Source organism: Phocoena sinus, chromosome 5 (assembly GCF_008692025.1).
Source record: "Phocoena sinus isolate mPhoSin1 chromosome 5, mPhoSin1.pri, whole genome shotgun sequence".
Taxonomy (NCBI): domain Eukaryota; kingdom Metazoa; phylum Chordata; class Mammalia; order Artiodactyla; family Phocoenidae; genus Phocoena; species Phocoena sinus.
Genome location: NC_045767.1, coordinates 121964811 through 121972445, shown reverse-complemented (window position 1 = coordinate 121972445; position 7635 = coordinate 121964811). Strand labels below are relative to the sequence as shown.

The following is a 7635-nucleotide window of genomic DNA, read 5'->3' as shown; positions in this document are numbered from 1 at the left end:
GGAGGTGCTTCGGCGAAAGGGAGCGCGCGTACGCGCGACGCGCCCAGCCCTGCCCCGCAACCCGGGGGCTGCTTCCTGCACCTGCACAGAGACCCGGACGTCGCGACCTCGGCTGTCGGATCGAGATTCCTAAGAAATCGCTGAGCCGTGAAGACCCCCGGAAAACGCAAGCAAGAAGACGTTTTTGTTTGGAGAAGGTGGAAAAATCTCATTAGTTTTTTTAGGGCCCGTTATCTTAAAACCTCTTCTTGTAGATGGAGAAATTTGAAGGGGTGGTGTTACACGCTTGAACAGCAAACACCAGATTGCCCTTGATTAGAAGTCCCAGGTCCATAAGTTTCTGACCCCAATTTAAAGCTCTTTTGGCTTTCCCATGGGTGCTACCCACGTACTGTGACTCAGGCCCTGTCTAGATTGAATCGAGGATCCATGAGCTTTCTGGAGATGAGTTATGTGTGTACCTGAAGCCTCTACATATGCAGACATTGAACAACTTTCTTTCACTGGCCCTTGACTTAGAAGGCTATACCTTTAAGGACTGCCTACATTACTTTTTGTTTCGTGCATTGCTTGTGTGCACATTTAAGGAAAACCTACAGCAGGTGGTAGGAAAATGAGGTCTATGGGAACTTGTTTTCGACTGATTGTCAACTCCAATCCCAAAAAGTAGAAGTGCAAAAGGAACCATAGTCCAAGACGTGGTGAAAAGATACTTATTTCCTAGTTATCCTTAGGAGGATGAAATGGTAAACTACAAAGCTCCCAGCTGTTACAAATGACCTCCTTGTCATTACAAGTGAACTTGACAGTTCCATAGCAACTGACGTCATTGAAGATCACTTCCTTTTCCTTCCTTTCATTTCTTAGCTTCTAGGACACTGCACTTATTTTAGCTCCTCACCCACTCTAGCCTCCTCTTAAATGAAGGCATTTAAAGTTTGTCTTTGATTCCTCTGCTGTTTTTCCCTTTCCACAGTGTCCTGAGAATGTGAGTCCTAAATCTGCACTTTTCATCTGAGTTCTAGGTTCACATTTTCAGCTGCTTGTTGGATGTTCAATATTTCTACACGTGTCTGTCAGTTCTAAGTCAAAGGCTCTAAAAACGCCAGTAAACCTGTTTCCTGATCTACGTCCATGATGGTTCCAAGATTCCATCAGGTATCATGTTTGCTCTCTTTCCTTCCTCATGTTCTTTTCTTCCTTAACAATGCTTTTTTACATCTAGATTTTTTCAGTTCTTCAAACCATTATTCCATTCAGCAAGACTGTATCAATAGCCACTCAACAATGGCCAATTAAACCTTTCTAAAATAACGTACATTATTGCTGATCAAAAAATCTTTAGTGATATACCATTGCAGACAATAGTTGATGTAGTCTTTAATCTGGCACTAACGTGTCATTTTATTTTACTTCTAAATGCACTCTATTGTGAATCCTATACTTCCAGCCGAATTGATTACCTCACCCTTCCATCCAAATGACTCTTATTTTCCCATGCTAGTTATGGAGGTTCCCGAATCTGAAATGCTCATTTCTCTCGTAGGAGAGGCAAAACTTCCTTTTACCTTCTTTAATTTTGTGGCTGGGTCTAACAATGAAATTAACAGATTAACAGGAGGAAAATCATACAAATCCATTGAATATTTTTACATGTACATGGGAGTCTTCAGAAGGAAAATGAAGACCCAAAGCCATTAGGCCCAAAGTTTATACACCTTTTTACACAAAAAACAAATTGTGGGGTTGAGACAGACAAGGGGGCTTGGGCTAGGGGCAGTAGATTGTACAACAGTGACTATTAAACGTATGGGATAAACTAATGGGAGATAAGGATTATTTTAGTAGGTTTGTTTGCACAGGTCCATTTCAGTGTCAGTTCCATCTCTGGTGATAAGAATGTTCTTCTCTTCCTGGTAGAGGGAGGGCACCTTTCTCCTGGGAAGTTTTATGACAAGCCTTTAAGTAGAAAGTAGGAGGTCAGAGAGCCCTTCCTGCATTTGCTGTTTCCTAGTGCCTTCAGATCAAAATAATCAATATGCTAAAGTGGCATATTTCAGGGTGGCATGTTCTAAACCCCTTCATTTTCTGCCTTAGTTATTTAAATCTTATTTCCTTATAACACCTTCTCATCCATCACATTCTCTTGAATGCTCCTATATACTACCAAGAATGGTTGATATTTATCTGTGCATAATTATGTGTCATAGATTTAGTTTGTTTACCCAGTGAGACCATAAGGTCTAGAAAGAAGGGTCACGGTTTAGATTTTTTCCAGTTTCCTACAATGCCTCTGTTTCTTGCATTCTGTAGGTACTCATTTCAACATTTGTAGAATGAAAGTGATTACAAGAAACCATTAGTCCTGGCCCTGACTAAAACTAAAACTCCTTATTTCCCCCGTACCTCCCCACCATTTGCCCCCAAGTTTGGAGGCAAATAAAAATATGAACTCTAGCAAGAACTTCTAATTTCTGGAAGCACTACTTTTCATTTTAACATAATTATCCATTTTAATGACATTATTATATGGTAGTTGATCTGGAAAATATTGCTGATTTTTTTCTTCCTCTTCAGTGGCAAGAAAGGAGAGCACAGCTTTCCAAGATCTCCAAATACCACGATGTCTACAAATTGAAAAATCTAGTAAGATTTTTAATTTCCAAGTGTGGTGGTTTCCAAATTATGGCATGTCAATAGGAGAGTTCCTTATGTACTCAGATTGATCTGTTTGCATTTACCCATCAATAACACTGCTGTTGGTACAGGACTAAGGGAAATATTTACTGACCTAAAAGATTATCAGGACCGTGTGCCAGTTCCCCAAAGTGGGATTTAACAGATGATCTCTGAGGTTCAGAAAGAAACAGATAGTATACACATACATGCATATGCACACAAAATTTTTATCTCATTATACAAATTTGCTATTTTGTTCTACTATGTACACAGCATACTAGTACATTATATAGTCAACAAACATACACATGTTAAAGTTCTGAGTTTATTATATCAGAGCCTTTGTTTCTGCTTCTCTTTAGCTTAAATTTCTCTTAGCTGTTGTATACAGCAGAGCTCTCAATTTTTTCGTGTTTTTTTTTTTTAGATTCTGGTTTCCTATCAAAAAATCAACAATCAATCATCTGGATTTATGCTGGCTCTGCTGTCTGTGTGAAAATCCTATTGGTATTCAAACTCGTATGGGGAGGAGAGTCTTGCTGATTCTCCAACATACAAAAATGAAAATTTTATCACTTACACTGGCCAAGTTGGAAAATGTCTTACAAATTTTGATTTTGGCTCTGGTTTGGGATTTGGCCCACTGAAAATACAATTATAAGGTCTATACAATAACTTTCTCTAGTCAGTTATAAGTTCTATACAATAACTTTCTCTAGACTTAGGCGGTCACCTCAGGAATCACTAATTCCCTCGATCTCTGGCTTACATCTAATAGTCAGTGAAACCACTCACTTGTCAACATCTTAAATGCCCTTACCATCTTTCCTGCCTAACAGAACCTCAAATTTGGAAGAGTTAAATGAGTTGTATTCTACATGTCTATGCCAAGGCTGCTGGACTAAGTTGGAAAAAATACACAAAATTTAACAGATTGTAAATTCTGTCACCACTGTGGGACCCAAAGAAATCCTACATTTCACTAGTCAGATGACTCAGTGAAAATGATTCCTTCAAATTGTCTTCATTCTTTTTGACGTGTCTGCTTATCATCCTCTCCACCCCCTAATTTTCCATAAACTGCTTACGTTATTAAGAAAATACAAGCCATAACCCATATATTCCTTTCTGAAAGAATGCTGGTGGTGTCTCTTAGCTAAAGTAATTATTCCATCTTTGCAGTGGCTCCAACATCCTCTAGAATATCAGGTACTTAATGCTATTATCCTTCTTTTTCTCTATTCTTTCACTTTCTACTTGCCCCTTTCCACCAGAATAAAAAGAATTAGTAAGGTCTCTCATGTAATAAGTAGTAAGGTTTCATGTAATAAATAATAATTGAAAAAACAAAAGCCTTCTTAGAAACCACATCTTCCAGCTACCACCCCTTTTCTCTACTTCTTTTCATAGCCAAATTTTTGGAAAGTTTTTAATTGCTGCCTCCATTTATCCCAAATCCAATCAATCAAATAATTCTCTTGATTCTACATCCTGACTGTATCTCAAAATCAATCACTATATTCCTACTCTGGTCCAAGCCATGATCATCTCTCCTTTGACAATACTTCCTATCATTTCCTACATTCACTTTTGCCCTCCAGTCTTCTTTGCACAACAACTAAAATGTTATTTTAAAAACTCAAGTCTCATCATGTTAACTCCTTCATTAAAAATCTCAAAGTTTTTCTTTGAACATAAATCATCATGGTTTATATATAGCCTCATGGGATCTGGCCCTTATCTTATTTTAATTCTCTAACTTAGCCTGGCTTCCTATGTCATAATCATACAAGTTTGTTTTCACTTCTGTAAAGTTTCTATGACTTTATCAACTTAGCACACTCTGCCTGAAATATTTATCTAGCATTCACCTCACTCCTACTTATCTCATCTTTTGGGTTTCAGCTTAAGCTCACTTCCTCAGAGAAACCTTCCCTAATCCTCCCAGAGTAGGTTAAGCCTTCCAGATATATGCTTTTGTTGTACCTTGTAATTTTCTTTGTAGCATTCATCATAATTATAATTAGTTATTTACTTGACATTTATTTCCCTTGCTAGATGTAAACTTCATAAGGATTTTTGCCTTGTTCAGTGATTAATTTCCATATTACCGCCTGGGTTATAGCAAACATTCATACATTTGTTGAATGGTTGAATGAATGAAGGAAAGGCCATATTAAGAATATAAAACATGATAAAAACAAATCCTTTACAGTGAGAACAGACCTTCTTTTTATTCATATATTGAGATAAACTGCAGAGACTGAAAGACAAAAAGTCATCATAAATCAGCAGAACATTCATTAAAAATCAAATGCATTTTCTTTAACAAAGTTCTCACACAGAAAATTTTATTTTATATTAAGTCTGATATAACATTAAATATTTTACAAATCAGACATTTCATTGAAATTTCATTTTGAAATCTAATTGTATAATCTTGAATGCACTATAGACAAATAAAGTAAGATCTCCTTTACCAATTTCACTTCATTTAACTTACACAAGGCTTCCAGTAAAATTCCATCACACCTTGAAAATTACCTGCAGCTTTTAAAAAACATGATCTAAACTTCATATGGAAAGAAAGTCTTATGTAGCAACCCAAAAATTAAAACAGGTAAGAAGCATTTCTTAATACAAATAAATTATAAAAATATTATTTATGTGTGAGTTTCTTTCTTCTCATTGATATAGTCATCCATCCATATACAGTCCAAAGCAGTTCATTTTTAAATTGATGCTTAAAATACTCCGATGTCATTGAAAAATCTCTATTATTTTAGTGGTGCTCTTAAATGGCAAAGTAGAATATCAGATTAGAATGTCCCAACTCCTGGACTGAAGTGAATGAGACATTCACACTCATGCCAGATGTCATCTGTTATGCAGTTACCAGACAGCTTGGCAACGAGTAATTCCAATTTTTTATGGTAACTTACTAAAACATTCCAAGAAACACTTCTTACCCCTACATACTTGCAGATTGCTATAGAAAGATACAATTATATTTGAAGTATGGGCCTTATAATAGGAATTTCTGTTAAAATATGGAAAAGATCAACAGAAAGAATCCACACCAATGAAATTCTGTGGACTGATTTTCAAAGTTAGAAATAAGAAAATCCACTGCTAATGGAAGCCCTGCTCTGTGCAAATATAATGTGGTATATATTAAACAATCACATATTTGAGGTATTAGCTGGAAAAAATATATATATATACGTGTGTGTGTATATATATATATATATATATATATATATATACACACACACACACACACACGTATACATGGACACATCCACAGAATATTCACAAATCTATTGGCCCCAAAACCAGCAGATAATAAAATTAAATAAATGAAAAGGAATCACATATCAACAGGAGAGTTACACGCAGGAAGTTACAAAAAATGTGCTTACATAATCCTTAATATAAGGAATATGTTTTGAACTAGTGTTTTGAGGGAAAATGTTTCCACTTATACGAAACTGTCTATTGAATAGTAATAAAACAAAGAGGAAGCCTGAATTCGAGGACTGTAATGCCTGCCAGATTATTAAAGGAATGTGCAAGAATTATTGAAGATCATCATTCTACCCACTTCTTCTTTGAACTTAAAAATTAGAATTAAAAAAACTTTGAAGTTATTGTGAGACTACTCTCTTTTCTTTTTCATGGGTTTATGGAGAATTTATGGACTTTGGGCAGTAGTCCAATATGGCCAAGAGACAAGGTTTTTCAGCTATCTAGTACAGATTAAAATTAAGATTTATTGTTCATTTTCAGAAGATTTTCTGTTCAGTTAAGAAAAAAGATTATGGGGCTCCCGTGATGGTGCAGTGGTTGAGAGTCCGCCTGCTGATGCAGGGGACACTGGTTCGTGCCCCGGTCCGGGAGGATCCCACATGCCGCGGAGCGGCTGGGCCCGTGAGCCATGGCCGCTGAGCCTGCGCGTCCGGAGCCTGTGCTCCGCAACGGGGGAGGCCACAGCGGTGAGAGGCCCGTGTACCGCAAAAAAAAAAAAAAAAAGAAAAAAAATTATGAATGCCTTTTCAGTTGGTTCACTCAGTATGACGACAGATAATAGTAAGAGTAATACTGAACACAAGCTTCATATGGGAAAGCTAATAAATAAGTGCACAAATTCTCCTTTTGAATCATTTGGTCTTTTGACATAATTCTTACTTAACTAAAAAGACGGCTCATTTGGTCCTCAGGCCAACATCTAGAAATATTTCACTGCCTTAACACAGGTGGGATATTTTTTAAATGAAATACATTAGAATGCATTATTAAGTAATACTAACATGTCACATCTGTTAAATAACAGCTGCATTTAAAAAATACTACAAATCAACAAAGGGAAATCAAGAGGTTAACCATTTCTCTCAGTAACAATTTTACATACTAGTATAACTAAAGATTTAACAGGAAGAACACTTAAGCATGAAAGTGCAATTAAAGCAAAGGGCTGGAATTCTATCTTCCTGTTCCTAATAACACCTGAGCTGACATAAAAGCAAAGTGGTTTAATGCACTGGCATATATATACCTTAAGGGCTTACTCTTCTCTACCAAATCTTTGTAATTATCATATATAAGAATGTAATGATTATGAAACAAATACTTATTTAAGCATTCAAATGCAGTCTGTTCCCAAAACATATTGTTTTCACTTATTATTTCTCATTGTTGAGAATTAAATTCTCAGATTTGATCACAATAAATTCCAAAACTTACAAATGATTAGCACCTATTTGGAAACAAAGGAATTAAAAGAGGAGGAGAAAAGGTACTATTTACTTTCCCCCAAATCCTTGCAAAGACAATGATGTTTGTGTATGTATTTAAAAAGGGATAAAAATGTAAAGCACTAATAAATATAATTGCTGCCAAACTTCTAAAATACCAGTTAGAAAAGCTAGTAAATCAATACTCAAAGATTGAGGGCTT

At 36.1% G+C, this 7635-nt stretch overlaps 1 long non-coding RNA gene across 1 annotated transcript; it reads left to right on the top strand.

Moving 5' to 3' along the window:
* The first annotated feature begins 37 nt into the window (after positions 1–37).
* On the top strand, positions 38–6289 carry LOC116754661. Its single transcript, XR_004350113.1, has 4 exons — positions 38–197; positions 1026–1158; positions 2578–2646; positions 3107–6289. It is a non-coding gene; the product is annotated as an uncharacterized LOC116754661 (long non-coding RNA).
* Positions 6290–7635: the final 1346 nt, after the last annotated feature.